We start from the raw sequence: 17,438 nt of genomic DNA, 5'->3' as shown, positions 1-17,438 counted from the left end.
AAAATGCATTGATACTACTGAATGTATTTACTGTAGGATCCAATTATGCTCTGCAGAGTTGTGCATACTGTATATACATGTAAAACCATGTGCAATTCAGTAAGGCTTACTCCTTAATATATTAGTTCAGGACTTACAGCTTAATGACGTCGGTTTTTCCATATTGTATCTTTTCAATTTACTACTGCATAGCGATGTTGTGAGCTATAGTGCAGAATCCTGATGCTATCACGAGTAGAATAAGTCTTCCCTTGAATATCTAGACTTTCTGCTTTCCGAAAGCATCGAACTGAGAGATTAAATATTTGTCTCAACGGATTGGGATTAGTGACATTCTCGTTCCTACAGAGAAGGCTATTCTTTAGGTGCAGCTACAGCGCTTTTCGTCTCCTTCAGAAGCCGTCTCTCGTGATGTTTGCAAGCCAATCAAGAGTGTGGCTTTGAAAACCTGCGGCGTGATCGTGCTGCACGGGAGCGAGTGTCTCTCACCGATACAGCGCTTTTTGTCCTCCTTCGGAAGCCGTCTCTCGTGACGTTTGCGAGCCAATCAAGAGTGTGGCTTTGAAAACCTATGGCGTGATCGTGCTGCGCAGGAGCGAGTGTCTCTCCTTGAATATGGAGGACGTAGTGGGCAACTTGTATGTATCCTAGAAAATCAGTAAGACCCGCTGGTGGCCCATATCTGCCACGGCCTTGCAGCCTCTTTACATTGGTAAAGATAAAATTAAAAATAATCGGGACTTTTTAGGAACGCCGCAGGACGTGGGACAAATTGTGCAAAATCATGACTGTCCTGCCAAAAGTGGGACCTCTGGTCACCTTATACTAGTTGTCGCTTTTAAAGGTAACATATTGGGGACTGGGTTACCTGAAGGACTGTTTTTTTTCTAAGAATTTCTTTTTTTTATTAACAAACATGTAAAATACACACAAAAAAAACCTAGACGTACACCACATTTACACAATACAATACGAACAGGAGCTTCCTGTTCTTTCTAATAGCAATTATCAATCGATACCACTCACCTTATATTATTTCCCCTTCTATTGTATTTCATTTGGATTTCACCATTCTTAACCATCTTATTTTACTCATAACTATTATTTTTTGAGTTTTGTTATATTCCTTCATTGATTCTTGTTTCTTTCCTCCATCCACCTATACCATTTATCCCATATCTGGTAGAATTCTGATTCTTCTTTTCCCTGGATTTCTTTAGTTAGTTTGTTCATTTCAGCACAATCCATAACCTTTCTTATTATGTCATCTTTGCTTGGAATTAATTTGTTTTTCCATTTCTGGGCAAAGGCAATCCTTGCCGTTGTAATTATATATATAGTATTAAATACTGGATTTCTTTTTTGTATTTCACAAACATTATTCCTAATTTAAAAAAACTTCAGGTTTCCATTCTATTTTAACCCCTGTTATTGCCTCCAGCCAATTTTTGATTCTTTTCCAAAACCTTTTAGCCTCCTCACAGGTCCACCATAAATGGTAATATGTTCCGTGTATTGATTCACATTTCCAACATTTTGGGGAGGTATTTGTTAAGATGTTAGCTAACCTTGTTGGTGCCAGGAGTTTCTAAGAATTTCTAAGCATTCAATCTGAATTGACAGATTGGGCAGGCCACAGATGCCATCAGCCAAAGAGTATCAATGGGCAGGAACTAGAAGAAGAGCCTTTTTCTGCTGTAGTCTCTGCCTTATGGAATATTCGTCCGTCAGAGATTCGAATGGCTTCAACCCTATTGGCTTTTTGCAAAGCTTTAAAAACTCATTTAGGCCTGGGGATGAGAATGTGTTAAGGATCTCATTACTTGGCTTTACAGTTAATTATAATCATTAGGGTTGCTGTTTATACTTCTTGTGGGTGATTTTTTTTTTTTTTGCTTTAATATGTTTAGATTGTTTTGTACTTTTAGAGCTATAAGCTGCTCAGAGTCACCTGGTTGTATTGGCTTTACAAATGGAATAAATGAATAAATAGTAATTCCCATGCAATTACTAACCAATTAGTAATCTTTTGCAGGATCAGACAAGTTCAGCCTGAACCATCAGATGAATCCTGCCAGTTACTTCATATATATGGATGAGCTGTGTCAAACAGAGCACATTACGTGCTTTAACTCATGATAAATCATGTGCAGAAATACCTGAATCCATATATAGGATTTTTAATATATTTTAATATATTTAATATATTTAGGCCTGTATTGCCCCTTTGATGGAAGCATTTCTTTGCCTTCTGAACAAAATCAGAACAAAAAAATTCTACCACTCCTTGGATGACATATTACTTGTAACTATTCTGAATTATGATGATAAAGACCCTCTTACATATATAAATGTCAGCCCTATGAAGCTGTGCAGATCAGGAAACCAATTCTGGAAAAAAAACGAACTAAAGTTTATTGAGAAAGACTATAACAACAGAATTTTGTAAATCTGATAACGTTTTCCCTTCCCTGTAAATTTTAATCTAAGGAATCAGGAAGGGGTCATACTCAGTCTCTTTCTAATATTTTCTCTATCTAGACTGGGATTCTAGCTGAGATTATTTATTTTTGCAAATAGAATAGAATAGAATTCTTTATTGGCCAAGTGTCATTGGACACACAAGGAATTTGGTGTATATGCTCTCAGTGTACATAAAAAGATAATCAGTGTATATACAAGATAAATTGGAACCATTTTGAATAAAATTCAGATATTTGCCTCTGTATGAACAAATTTCAATTCATTTATGAAGAAATACTAATCTGACTACACAGTTAAAGTTTTCTATTAAGCTCAAGTTCTGAAGAAGTGAATCATGAATTCAAGGTTAATGGCTCTTCAATAACAAAAGAATGACAGCAAAGATTCTATTAGAGAATGCACTAAATTGTTTTGTTTCCTTTTCAGGCACAGAGAGCAGACATAGACTATTACATTAAATATTGGTAGGTATGATAAACCCAAAGAAATGCAAATATGTGTCATGATGACTCTTGAATCTATATTATTTCTATTGCAAATTACAGTACCTGGGTTTAAAAAAAAGTAATACTTTAAAATACAGAATAAACCTTGTATCACATATTATGGAGTTCAGATTTCAAGTTAAAGTATAATCTAATCTAATTGATTTTAACTGAGCTGTGTGGAAAAAGCCATTACAATTTGCAAATTATGATTTATACTTACCAAGATGTGTCAACCCTAAGTTCAAACCTTATACTAGTCATGATTCACTGAACAAGGCAGAGTAGTCTGTTTCACATATAAATTTAAGCTATAAACCATAATTTATACCTACCATGTTCATAAACTGTAAACCATAATTTATAAGTTACCAGGTTTATAAGTTACCAGGTTCATATTAAGTTAGGCAGCCAAACCAATCAAACCATGAGATGACTTTACATGAAGTATGAACAGCTTGGAACACATTTTTGGTTGAAAGAAAATTTGTTTCATTACATGCCATAACGTATCTAACCAAACCTTAAATTATATTTTGACTCACTTTTATATCTGTTATTTCCTCTTCCTTACCTCTGGAAATATTCATTACTTCATCTTTATTTTTTAACTTAAATAAATCCAGTTATCATTAATTTAATTGAGCCCTGTATTTTCTACACTTGGAAGTACATTGCTTCTCTGTCTATCTTAGCATCTTCAGTGACTAAGCAACTATCTTGGCATTTTTCCACAGGTATGAATATCACCCATCAAATTATGTAATAGTTTATTTATGTAAAATGAGCAAAGATATCACTGATGCTTATTGTTTTCTTGTTAACAAGAGGCATTTAAGATGGGGGAATACAATCTGGGTCTGCATTTTGTTTGAATCTGTAGAATACAATTACATTTTAAAATAAAATGATATAGATTAATCACACACTGAAATGCCAGTGGTATCAATAACAGAATTAAATACATGGGTTTTTGTGTGGAATCCTGAGGGTAAAAATTTGGAGACAAGACTCAATGGAGCAAGAATCTGAGACTACATACATTTATGTAAGACAATGCTGGAAGTGTCTCACATTGAAATTTAAGGAAGGTGACCTAGCTTGTGCTTGTTATATCTTAGATAAAAGTTTTCCAAAATTTCATTTCTGAATTAGATTAATGGATTTAATACAGTTTTTGTATGGGGAGCATGAGAAGGGCAAAATGTTTCTTAAATTCTGGGACAGCAGCAAAATTCTGTTGCCTGAAATAGAAAATAGTGTGTGCTGCCAATTTTGTGAAGTTGTTTGGGTTTTAAGTGTCATACTCTCTGTGCACTTAAGAGCGAAGAATAGGAAAATACTGTGCAACTCTCCTGCGGTTGTTATATGCCCTTTATGATAAGAGCAAACTAAATTAAATTCCAAAGGGTAGATTAGGAGAGCAACACACACAAATATAACAATGTACCAACAATGCATCAAAACTCTAGGATCTGAAAGACTGCTTAAAACTTGCAGTCCACTCTAGGCCTGGGACTGCAGTGGTTTTTGGTATAAATGAACATTAGACTAAGGAAGGAAGGGAGTAGAAATCTATGGGTTACATTTCCTTTCCACGTGGCAATTGTCCTTTGTACCATATTAATTTTGTTTAATGTAGATTTTAATTATATCTTCATGATATACATTCTATGATGACATTGTTCTCCACACCACAGATGTGATTAGGTAGTCTTTAACAGACTCAACATTTATATTAATTTCTACTTCTTTTGAATGAAAGATAGGCTGCTGTGGAACATACAACCTTTTTCTATGCCACAGTACATTACCTTGATGAATCAGTGAAGCATCTTATATTGATTAGTGGTTTAAAGGTAAAGGTTGCCCTCGCACATATGTGCTAGTCATTTCCTGATAGTAGGGGGCAGTGCTCATCTCAATTTCAAAGCCGAGGACATCTCTATGGTCATGTGGCCGGCATGACTAAACGCCGAAGGCACACAGAATGCTGTTACCTTCCCACCAAAAGTGTTCCTATTTTTCTACTTGCATTTTTACATGCTTTCGAACTGCTAGGTTGGCAGAAGTTGGGACAAATAAGGAGAGCTCACTCCATTATGCAGCACTAGGAAGTTGAAACGCTGAACTTTTGATCAACAAACTCAACTCAAGTACATCTTTTTCTTTTTACTGGAGCAATTGGTTAGCCCAGACATACTCATTCTTCATTGGAATATACTCATTGCCTCCTTCCAATTACATTCCTTGGCTGCAAAACCCAAGATGACCACTAGATGGCAGCAAAGAGATACAATAAACTAATGTCATAGTGGTCATCTGGAACGTTTAATGCTGATTAATTGATTGATTGCATGCATAGATTTTCTCCATGATAATAATCATCTGTTTTTCCAGCTTTTTGAATGGTGCACTTAAATTGCTGCATAACCGAATCTATTTACCTTGCTATTGGTCCTCTTTTACTTTCCTTCCACTTTTTCCAATATTAGAGCTTTCTCCAGAGATGTCAATTAATATGTCAATGAAAAATACATTTCCATAAGAGAGAAGCCCAAGGTACCAAAGGATTATATGGCAACTGTTTAATCCAATCCTTTTAGCACTTTCCTGTGGTAATGGATTCTTAAAGGTGAAACTGTGAACGTATTTTATCCTCTTTTAATTTTCCCCATACTTGTGCTGAAAACAACAGCAGCAGGGCATAAGGAAAGGTAGTTTTGGGGAGGTGGAGAGGAAATGAGTTGTTGAGACTTAGCTCAGTGGAGCATTTAAGCACATATTAACTTTACGGGCGTGAGTAATTGTGTTGGCTTTAGTTAGATGTGCTTCATTGCATGGTGAGAGATATGGTTTGTGTCAATCTTATGCTAAGCACCCAACTGCTTGCCCTTGTCAATAGGAAGGAAGCACATAATTGACAGAAGGAAAACAACCATCACTGGAGAAAAAGACATGATTTTGTAGTGACTCAAATACAGCTTAGAGTTGAAGAAGTAACCATAGGGCCAAAGCAAACCGTTGGACTGTTCTCAATTTAACAGGCACCAAAAATAAATATTTTGATTTAAAACTGAGATAAAGATCCATTTTTAAGCAATGGAAATTCATAAGCAGGCCCCAGTGGAGACACAATGTGTTCCAGAGACGTACTCATTGATAGTGTAGCTAGCAGAATCAACACTGAAAAGGGGAATGAGAACCTTCCTAGGACAAAGTGCAGCTGACTGCACCAATAGACAAAGCATTATGGAACTTGGGAGTCACAAGGCAATATTGGTGCTTCATGCTAAATTTGTAGTGTGGGAGAGTAATTAATCAGCTGAGATCATTAAAACTCATTTTAAAAACAGGGCTCGCCTGATCAGGGCTGCAACAAGGCAAGTGAGCATTTGATGGCAGCAAAGTGAGAGGCAACAGCTAATCCTTAATAACTTCTTACGATCATCTGGATTTCTGCTGGTTCCAATCTGGTGGCACTCTGGTTAATGTCTTTGGAAAGAAGCTTCCAAAAGAGAGAGACTATATTTGGACAATATAACTAAAACTAACCGTGCAATGGAGGGATTAATCCTTCCCCTTAGAGATGCTCTTTCTTTGTTCCAGATTGAAACTTGAGATTTTCAATCTGTGGTAGTATAAAAGGCGTTATTTTGCTATGTGCCATTTTAACAGGATCTCTATTTTACAAAATTCAAAATGCCTAAAAAAAATCAAGATTCATTGTGGGTGGGGGGACAGTGAATGGAGGAAGAAGACGACTTCTTTCAAAAGAAAATCGACAGCTAAGTATAGAACTGGCTCTGTCAATAAGTTGAATGAGGCAGCCACTTTAAATGATATACACAGGAAGTTGGGAGATAGTATTTCAAATATTAGTTGAACGTTTTCTTAAAACAGTTTCATATAACGTGCCAGTATTGCATTAGGCTTCCAGCTTCCATAAAGATGTGCTGTTCAATGACAACTTTGTCCCAAAAAGATTCTCATTTATCCTTTCAGAGCTGGACCAGAGTACTATTTACTGATCTGCTGGACAGTCAGGATTAAACAGCCCCTTTCATTTCATACATCTTTTCAATATTTACCTTCATTCCGTTTTCTATGTATTTGTTCCTATGTTAGTCTGATATCCATATCCACTGGCTATATTTTAAGCATGGGTTTTTCCTTCTTTGTTGTTAAAAAAGGGAATATAAGATATTTTTCCTGCCCTGAGGATATTTCAGCCTACAGAATGGTTAAGGTGAGGTGGGGGTTTTGTAGGGTGTGTGTGATTCCTACAAAGCTCTGCAGGAGGGTGAATCCAATTCTGCAGTTCTGTTCAGGTCATGTACTGTCATATCTTTTCAGTGGCTGAGAAATTGTATTTGTTTAGTTTGCTTTTAGTGGCAATTATTAAGATGTATTTAGAATATCCTTTTTCTTCCTTATTTTGAGCTTGTGCCTGACTCTGCTGAGTAATTACATGTAACCACTTCACTTTGTAATATATTCCCCATATTTCCCTTCCAGATGACCTAATGCTGTCATATAGTAACATACTACAAAGTTCGCTAACCCTTTTTATCTAAGGGCGTAAATAGGCCTCTGTTGCTTCTGCTTCTTTGAAATCCACATCACTCCTTCTAAGCAAACTTCTTTTCAAATGCAGATAATCTCCAGGACTTTCTCCCCCCCTCCCCTCTCACTTCCCTCTCAGTCTAAGGAAAAGGCTTATTCATTTCCTTACTTACGGTATCTTGCAAAGTATCTGTTGTATTTTTTTTTTAAAAAAAAATCCCTCAAAAATTGCATGTGGATATGAAGCTCAACCTAATTTGCTAATAAGGTGATGTGGAAAGACATTTTATTAGCTTATGGCCCATTTTAAAATCCAAAGTTGGGGTGTATTTGAAATCCAACAGTGACTAAAATTTGAGTATAGCAGTGATGCACCATTGGGAATATTCTGAAAGACAGAATGTGGCAGATCATCCTATAGAAAGTCCCTCTGTGTGGTTTCTAAGAGTTGACAGCAAGCTGATAGCAGATAATCAATAGAAAAGTGGTGAATAGCTACCCACAACATTTATGGAAAACACACAACACTTTTCCTGCTCTGAAAGCACACATGCTGTTCTTTAGAGTTATTTTTCTGATTATTATTATTTAAAAAAATTGGATTTTATAGTTTTGGTTACATAGAGGCTAAAACAGGAGAAAATGTAATTCTTACAGGCTAATGCCCATAATGCATTTCTTGAAAACTTGAGACTCTGTTAAGCCTCCAGCTACCTTTTTCATGTGGGTGGATAACAGTATATTAATTCTGTAATATGTAAGGTAAATTCAGTTTTATCGGTACTCAGCAAAGCATTCAATAAAAGGTGAAGAAATATTTAAGCTTTGTTAAACAAGCAGGATTAGGGCTTGTTAGTACTTGGAGAAAAGATAACAGAGAATGCCACAACTGTAGGTTTGACTAGGATTTTATTCATTCATCCATCCATCCATTCAATTTCTATAGCTGGGCAGTCATAAGTATGAACAACGGCCATAAGTCACTTTTCTCAGTGCTGTTGTAACTTCAAATGATACCATTTATTGCCCATGATGCTCAGAGGTGGGTTGCTAATTTTTTTACTACTGGTTCGGGCGTGCTCCCGCATGCGCGCATGATGCTTCTGTGCATGCACAGAAGTGTCCAAGTGAGTGGGCAGAGCCTCCTGCCGCTGCTACTGCAGCTTTGGCCGATCAGGGCCAAACCAGCAGCAACCCACCTCTGATGGAGCTGCATTTTGCACCTGTTGAAGTTTCTGAATGCTCTTTAAGGGCAGACCATGCTATCAATTTTTGACCACTTTGCAGAAATAAAAGTGAAATTGGAATCGCTGAAAAAGTCCCTTGATGTATTTATCTAATCTTTCTACAATAAATTGACTTACCTTGTCCAAGCGGGAGACCCTGTGCCCCCAAATTCCTCAAGTTGTTGTAATCCAAAACAAAGACTCTATAGTTGAAATGATAAAGAGAACAAACTCCAAATAAATCTGTCCCTCCCCCCCCATTCCTGAGAAGTACAGGAGAGCTGAAAAGAGATCTATTTACAAATAACCCATAATAGACTCAACAGTAGATGATGGAGTTCAAAGAAAGCAGCTAAGATACTGAGAAAAGTTGGCTGTTCGGAGGTTCAAATCCCTAGTACAGGTCTCCTGTGTGAGCATTGGACTAGATGACCTCCAAGATCCCTTCCAACTCTGTTACTGTTTACTGTTTAATATGTTATATAATATAATATATGTGGCAGCAGACGGATACTGCAAAATCTCCATTCCCTCCACACTCCTGGGGGAAGGATACCAATAAATCTCCATTTCTACCCATCTCCAGGGGAAGGGTACTATAAAATCCTCATTCCCTCCCAACCCCATTAACCAGCTTTCTGTGCAAGGCAACAGAAGAAGACCCAGCCGATCAGCTGAGACTCAGAAGGCAGCAAATAGATGGGGGCCAGTCAGAGGTTCTCCAAACTACTTAAAATTTCCGCTACCAGTTCGTGAGAACCAGTCAGAACTGGCTGAATACTACCTCTGTTCTATATTATTACAATGCAATAGACTTACATTCAGTAGCAATGGGGACCATGAGTGAATTTTGCTGACATACAGTCTATAATTCCAAGTATGCGTTTCAAAATGAAACCCACTTTCCTAATATTTCCCATAGGATATATTTTGTGAGACACAGACATCCTGAGCCCACACTGAGTTTATAAAATCATGAGGTTACTATTGCTTTAATTAACAAATAAGGACTGAATGCTGTTCCCCCAAATCCTGCTAAGATAACAAACCACCCTTGTCCTTGGGAGAAGCCTAGTTAGATAAGCAACCTCAGACACAGAGAGAAGGGCAGATTGCAGCTGAACCACTGGGGGCAGAAATAATTGACACGTTTAGAACCTTGTCAGGTCAAGGACTTACTAAAGAAGTTAGAAGATGTTCCACAAACCTTAACTGTGGAAGTTAAGTGATCTGGTTTCTGTGCCCTATGCAGAAGGTTGCAAAAGCAACATTAATACCAGTATGAGTGAGTCTCCCATACAAATTGAAAACAGGCAGCTTGATAGACATCTAGCCTTTATCCCTAAAGAAAATAAAATGCTAGTGTGGTTGCAAACTTAGTCTTACAAATCACTGAGTTTGCAAGATCAGGACCCAAAGAATTCCATCCTAGCAGTGGTGGGATTTAATTTTTTACTACCAGTTCTGTGGGCATGGCTTTGTGGGTATGGGATGGCTTTGTGGGCATGGCAGGAAAAGGATACTGCAAAATCCTCTTTCCCTCCCCACCACACTAACCTTCTTTCCAACTCCGTTCTCCTGTTTAGGGCAACAAAAGAAGATCAGCTGGGAGGCAGCTGGGGTGGGGCCAGCCTATTTGCTGGTTCTCCGAACTACTCAAAATTTCCACTACTGGTTCTCCAGAACTGGCTGAATACCACTTCTGTATACTAGACTTATTAAAGGAAACTTGGATATCTGACATAGGCTGTTCCAGTGCACCAGTTGGAAGTGCGGGAGCTGTGGATATACTCCTAACAGCCCTCATTTTGACCTCAGTGATCTACAAGTAGCAAAATAACAAGAGTTGGAAGGGACCTTGGAGGACTTCTAGTCCAACTCCCCGCACAAGCAGGAGAACTTATACCACCTTGGACAAATGGCTATCCAGGCTCTTCTTAAAAACCTCCAGTAATGGGGCTGTCACAACTTCTGAAGGCAACCCCTTTTCCACTGGTTAGTTGTTATTGCTATCAGGAAATTTCTCCTTAGTTCTATAACCTAGGGAGAGGAAAACTGAATTGCATCATAATGAAACTGAACTTTAATTGTGTAAATAAGGAGAGTATTTACATTATTGTTCTAGTCTCAAGACACAAAATGACTGCCCAAACCTTCACCTCCTACCTGGACACATCACCCAGAACATTTTTTTTTAAATCTCTGACAGACTTTTATAAATTGTAACCTGGAATATAGCCAGCTGGAGTGAATCTGTTGATAATGATTTGGTGAGATTCATGTCTGAATTTGAGATAATAGCTTTACAAGAAACCTGGTTAGCTGCTGAGGATGAACTGGTGAAATTCCTGGGTTTTTAATAATGGTATATACAGTATCCCTGACCAGAAATAAAAAAATAAAGAGGGAGCTTCTGGGAGCTTATGCATTCTTACTAGGGGAAGAATTGCAATGGCAAGGACAACAACTATATTAGTGAGAATAAACTCCCACATATACTGACCATGAAATTTAGATACAAAAAGTTTGAGCTGATACTGGTAAATGTTTATGTTCCCCCAAACACATTCCTTTATTATAACTCTGGATATTGGATATGTTTAGAAATAATTTTGGAGGAAATAACCACCTTGCATACTTAAGCCATAATCATGTTACAGGTAGTCCTCAACTTATGACCACAACTGAGTTCAAAATTTATGTTGTTAAATGAGAAATGTGTTAAGCGAGTTTTGCCCATTTATCACTTCTTTGCTCTTTCAGCACATGTGGAGAAACAGTGCCTAAATAGTGATCTATCTGTTATTGAAGCTTCAACCCTGTGGCCACCAGTATCAGACAAGATCAAGTGCATCATAAAAGATCTGAGAAGTAACAATGCCATGTGGGGAGGACTGGCTGAACAATTTTTTAAAAAAATACCCCAAATGGTGGAGGCCATATAAATTTGTATTGTATTTGCACACAAATAATCCCAGTTGGGTGGAAGATGGTAATGGTAGTGCCTATGTATAAAAAGGGAATAAAAAGAACCCTTCCAATTGTAGGCCTATTAGCTTCATAGATATTGCAGGTTCCTCTTGAGTAGAGTCCAGAGTTGTGTAGATGAAAAGTCAATGCAATTCAATTCAATTTATTAGATTTATAGGCCGCCCAATCCTGGAGGACTCCGGGCGGCTTACAAAGAACAAAAAGAAAAACAAAATAAAAATAAAAAATAATTTAAAAATTCCCTAACACGCATACATTCTGATCGGGGCTGGACCCTACATAATAAGGTCAACAGCCCAGGCCTGCTGGAACAGCCAGGTTTTAACAGCTTTTCTGAAGGCCATGAGGGTGGGTGAGGTCTGGACGTCTGGGGGTAGTTGATTCCACAGGGTTGGAGCAGCCACAGAGAAGGATCTTCTCCGAGGCCCCGCCAGCTGACACTGTCTGGCTGACGGCGTCCTAAGGAGGCCCACCCTGTGGGATTTTATCGGCCGTTGGGAGGTATGTGACAGTAGGCGGTCTCGCAAATACGCTGGTCCTGAGCCATGTAGGGCTTTAAAGGTAATGACCAACACCTTGAATTGAGTTCGGAGACCAATTGGCAGCCAGTGCAGTTCACGGAGGATAAGTGTAATATGGGTGTATCTCGGTACACCCAATATCGCTCGTGCGGCTGCATTCTGGACTAGCTGTAGTCTCCGAACGCTTTTCAGGGGTAGCCCCATGTAAAGCGCATTGCAATAATCCAGCCTTGAGGTGACAAGGGCGTGAGTGACTGTTTGAAGTGCCCCCCTGTCCAAGTAGGGCCGCAATTGATGCACCAGGCGAACCTGGGCAAAGGCCCCCCTGGTCACAGCCGATAGATGATGTTCCAGTTTCAGCTGTGAATCCAGGAGGACTCCCAAATTGCGGGTCCTCTCTGAAGGGTGTAAGTTTTCACCCCCCAGGATCAAGGATGGACTGTCCGAACTGTCTTTCGGGGGCAGCATCCACAGCCACTCGGTCTTGTAAGTGCATTATTGAACCATCTAATTACAAAATATGTAAGGGAAAACAACTGTTTGCTGCCTTTATAGAGCTTAGTGCAGCATCTGACATAGTAAACAGAGAAATATTGTGGAGGAAATTGATTGCCCTGAAAATGGAACCCACTCTTTCTAGAATACGAAGGAGATGGATCGTATTGTTTCCTGTAGTGGAAATATATGGAGTAAACACGGATCACTGAGCAGATGGTGGGATAGAAAATAGGATACAGTGTAGGTTTTCATGTCAGTTTTCTGTAGGATGGAAAGCGCACCCAGTACTAAATAGTTTTGCTTTTCTCTCTGTATTTAGTTTTCAATTTGATCTGAGTTGTAACAATATTTAAACTCCAAAACCTCAGAGCCATCACAACCCCAGAGCTCTCTAAGCAACACATACATAAGCATTCAAAGGCTAATACTTACTGCTCACCATTCCATTTTTCCAGTTCTACTACAGCTCTTACTACAGCTCCTCCACTACTATTCCTTGGGAGTTCCACTACTGGAGAACAGTATTTCTTTTTGCCTTAAGCTGCTTCAGGCTTTATTTCCATAAATGAACACAAACCACATTCCCTCTCACCACCACTCCAACAGCATTACTTCTAATTACCCCTAGTTACCTCTACTTACTATACCAATTGCTATGCTGGCTAGGGAGAAGGCAGGGCAACAGCAACCCAGGTGCTAGCTGCTTTACAAGCAGCCTGCCCTCTCACCTGTACTAAGTTATTTAGGTTTTTGGGTTTGGGCTTACTCTCTTGGTGAACTTACTGGTTTATAAACCATGTTTTAGGGCTATGTGTTACGCAAGCTGACCAGTTATGATTTATTCAGTAAGTCATGATTAAGCAAACTGATATGGCATGGTCTCTATCAGATTTTAGTTCATAGCAACGTCAAGGATTTATTTATTCATAAGAACAATACTAACTATAGAACTACTTCAGTTTTTAGAAAGTCTTCCACAACAAGCCTAAGGAAGTTTACATGCTTGTATTTAGAGGGATACAACATTCCAGAAGGATCTTCATGTCAGAAATAGGCTCCTTTTGTGAAAAAATAAGAAAAGAGTTCTATTTTAAAAGGATATAGTTTAAATTGATTCACACATCATAAACTGTGATTTGTTGAATAAGCCACCATAAATTGTTAAGCCATAATCTAAAAACTGTAGTATGCCAAGAAACCATTAAAAAATTATAGCTTCTTAGTATAAGGGGTAAGTGCAGTGTAGCATACTATTGAGTTAATGTAGATTCATATAAAAGGATGGCTCAAATGTGACTTGTCTGGGTAAAAATTAATTGGAGATATTCAGTTTATGCATTTAATGATTGGTTATTTTTATGAAAAGATAGATATTGCCCTAATACAGCAATACAATATTTCTTTCTGTTTCTACAGTATAATGTAAACATATGCTGGGTACAAGCCTCTTTTCCCTGTAAAGTTTAGTTGTTGTTCTATTTTAATTATTAAAGCTATTTTTTATTCTAGCTGGGTTTTTTTAACATCACATATTCACTAGATTAGAAGGACTGTGGTGCAGCACTTTCCTTATTGTGCCATGTCCTTTTTCTCAGGATTACATGCCTACAGTATACCTAATTTTAAAGAGCTAGCATATAGTGGCTGTGGATGATTCTGAAGAAGGAACCACGAAGCCTTCATTTTAGAAGCTACCCTTGATTGAAATGAGGTGTCCTCAGTCTAAACCAGGGGTGTCAAACTTGCGGCCCGCAAGCTGGCTGCATCACGCACTATCCACGCCCACCCCCGGTTTAGCAAAGGAGAAAAAGTAGCAATAGCGCTTAGACTTAGGCTTCATAGTACTTTTACAGCCCTCTCTAAGCAGTTTACAGAGTCAGCATGTTTCCCCAACAATCTATTTTACCCACCTCGGAAGGATGGAAGGCCTAGTCAACCTTGAGCCTGGTGAGATTTGAACTGCCGAACTGCAGCTAGCAGTCAGCTGAAGTAGCCTGCAGTACTCCCCTCTAACCATTGCACCACTTCGGTTCCTCGTGATACATCATGACATGATGCCATGACTTTGACACCCCTGGCCTAAACCATTCTGACTCTATGACTATCTGTAATATAAGAGTAGTACAAACCAAAGCATGTTTAACATTATATCCACTAGGGCAGTGGTCCCCAACCCCCGGTCCGCGGACCGGTGCCGGGCCGTGGAGTACCTGGCACCGGGCCGCGCAGCGACCGGGGGCCATGATCACTGTTCCCTCTAAGGTGCGCGCCTGCGCGGCCGCGCACGTCACAAAAAAAGCCCGCGCAGCAGATTCTATCTGCCGCGCAGAGTTTTCTGTAAAGCAAACGTGGGGAAGTCCTTTGCAGGCGGCTAGAATTGGCGCCTGCAAAGGACCTCCCCAGACTTGTTTTGATGAGCCGCCAGTCCTCTTGCTTCTTCTCCTTCACCGGCAAAGCTCCCGCTGGCGCCCTGCCCATGGCAGTGGCAGTGCCTCTCCCTCCAAGCGGAGCACCTGAGCTGGCTCCCGCGTTATCCCTCCCCCTTCCTCCTCTGCCGTGCTTTTGAGGCCGCGGGAGGTAGTAGGAAAGCGGCGGAGGTGGAGGCAGGGATAACCCAGAGCCCAGCTGAGGTGCTCCGAGCGGAGGGGGAGGCACCACCGCTGCTGCCATGGGCGGAGCCGCCAGCGGGAGCTTTGCCGGTGAAGGAGAAGAAGCAAGAGGACTGGCGGCTTTGAAATGCAACCCCCTGGTCCCGCCGGCCGCGGATTTGATTCGGCATAAGTGGGGGCCGAACGCATGCTGAGCCGACTTTGCGCAGTGAGGCGGAATAATTCAACCCCCCCAAAGAACGTGTGTGTGTGTGTGAGAGAGAGAGAGAGAGAGAGAATTGGATCAAAATTGGTGGCCAAAGGAATGGAGGGAGGGAAGGAAGGAAGGGAGGGAGGGAGGGAGGAAGGAAGCCCTGCCCCCTGTGAAAAAAAACTGAAGATGGAGCAGTGAATGAATAAACCATAAAAGCAACAAACAGTTAATGCGTAAGTAAGCTGAGGAGCAAGTTCTCAACTAAGGAAGCAATATAAGAAAGAAATATAAAAAGCTCAATATGCCAAAACACTTATTTTAGTCTTCATTTAATTACTTGTATTCTAGTCTGATGTAACATCTTTTTAAAGTTAACGTTAGTTAGAAAAGATAGGGTACAAAACTTAAATAATAAAAAAATTGTACATTCATTTTGAAAAATAAATGCAATACTTGATTAATTTCATATCTTTATTTAAAATAGTTTTGGCATGGCATATGATTTTATTGACTCAGTTGGAAATGATGTGGATGTTGTATCTGATTCTGAGGTATATATATTCTTAAGTAATATAACATATACAATATTGTCCAAACTTGCTAGACTATTTAATTGATCTTACTACTTTAAAGGGGGAGAGTTTCATGATAAATTATTTTATTACATTTATGTTGCATTTATATATTATATTTATTACATTTATATTCCACATTATATATTTGTATTGTTATTTTAGTGTTTATTGTCAATTTCGATAGATATTATATTGATATATCAATCCTGATTTTAATCATACTAAATAACAATTACTGCTATTATTTATCAGCATTACATATTTACAGTTTTTAATATTGAACTAGTCATATTTTAGAATAATAGCGTTATCTTTTAATAGGATAATTGGCAAAATGTAATTCAAATATGATGGGTTGCGAATCCAAAGGAATGTGAGAGGACAGGTTGCCTGCAAAATGCCAGGACCCAGGACCCTGTTGGTGCCATGTCTCTCTCTAGCCAGTCTAACAATCTAAAAGCTGAGCAGGGAGCCTTTTTTTTTTCAGGGTGAGCGGAAAAGTATAGTGTTTGAGTGGCACTTTTCATGTCTGGCATTCATCGGGCTGAAACCTCGCTCGCAATTGGCGCTTGATGCTTGGAAGGTTGCGCAAATGTCCAGCAGACGCGACAGCAGTTCAAACTGTGGCTCTCTTAGGTGCTCAGGCATGAAACTGTGCCGCTCACACACTATACTTTTCCGCTCACACTGAAAAAAATTAGAGGGAACATTGGCCATGATCGCTGCAGCGGCCGGGGGCCATGATCGCTGCAGCGGCCGGGGGCCATGATCGCTGCAGCGGCCGGGGGCCATGATCGCTGCAGCGGCCGGGGGACATGATCGCTGCAGCGGCCGGGGGACATGATCGCTGCAGCGCAAAGGCTCCTGGGCCGTGCGCAAAAGCTCCTGGGCCGTGCGCAAAGGCTCCAGGGAAGTTTAATCAAAACAATCTGATATATAAACAATCAATGTGTCGTCGCGAACAACGCCCCCCACCCCTGCGCGCGCTCAGCGGGCCACGGTAAAATTATCAAAGGCTGACTGGTCCGCGGCGATAAAAAGGTTGGGGACCACTGCACTAGGGCATATCTGGACAAGAATTGAACTTTAAGGATAGATAGTATTTTTTGAAAGTAATTCCCACTAAGGGAGCTAGTTGAAATATTTAAAGGTGTTAGATTAGGAGCCGGGAGGCTATATCATCCAGTCCTGCCTTAGATACAAAAGCCGTCTGAGTGACTTTGGGCCTGTCCTCGCTCAGCCTTAGGAAGACAGTACTGGCCAACCACTTCTGCAAATATTGTAGTCATC

Source organism: Thamnophis sirtalis, unplaced genomic scaffold (assembly GCF_051295495.1).
Source record: "Thamnophis sirtalis isolate CommonGarterSnake01/CBP01778 unplaced genomic scaffold, rThaSir2_p1.2 scaffold_5, whole genome shotgun sequence".
NCBI classification, from domain to species: domain Eukaryota; kingdom Metazoa; phylum Chordata; class Lepidosauria; order Squamata; family Natricidae; genus Thamnophis; species Thamnophis sirtalis.
The sequence above is the reverse complement of the archived record's forward strand: the minus strand, read 5'-3'. Positions refer to the sequence as shown.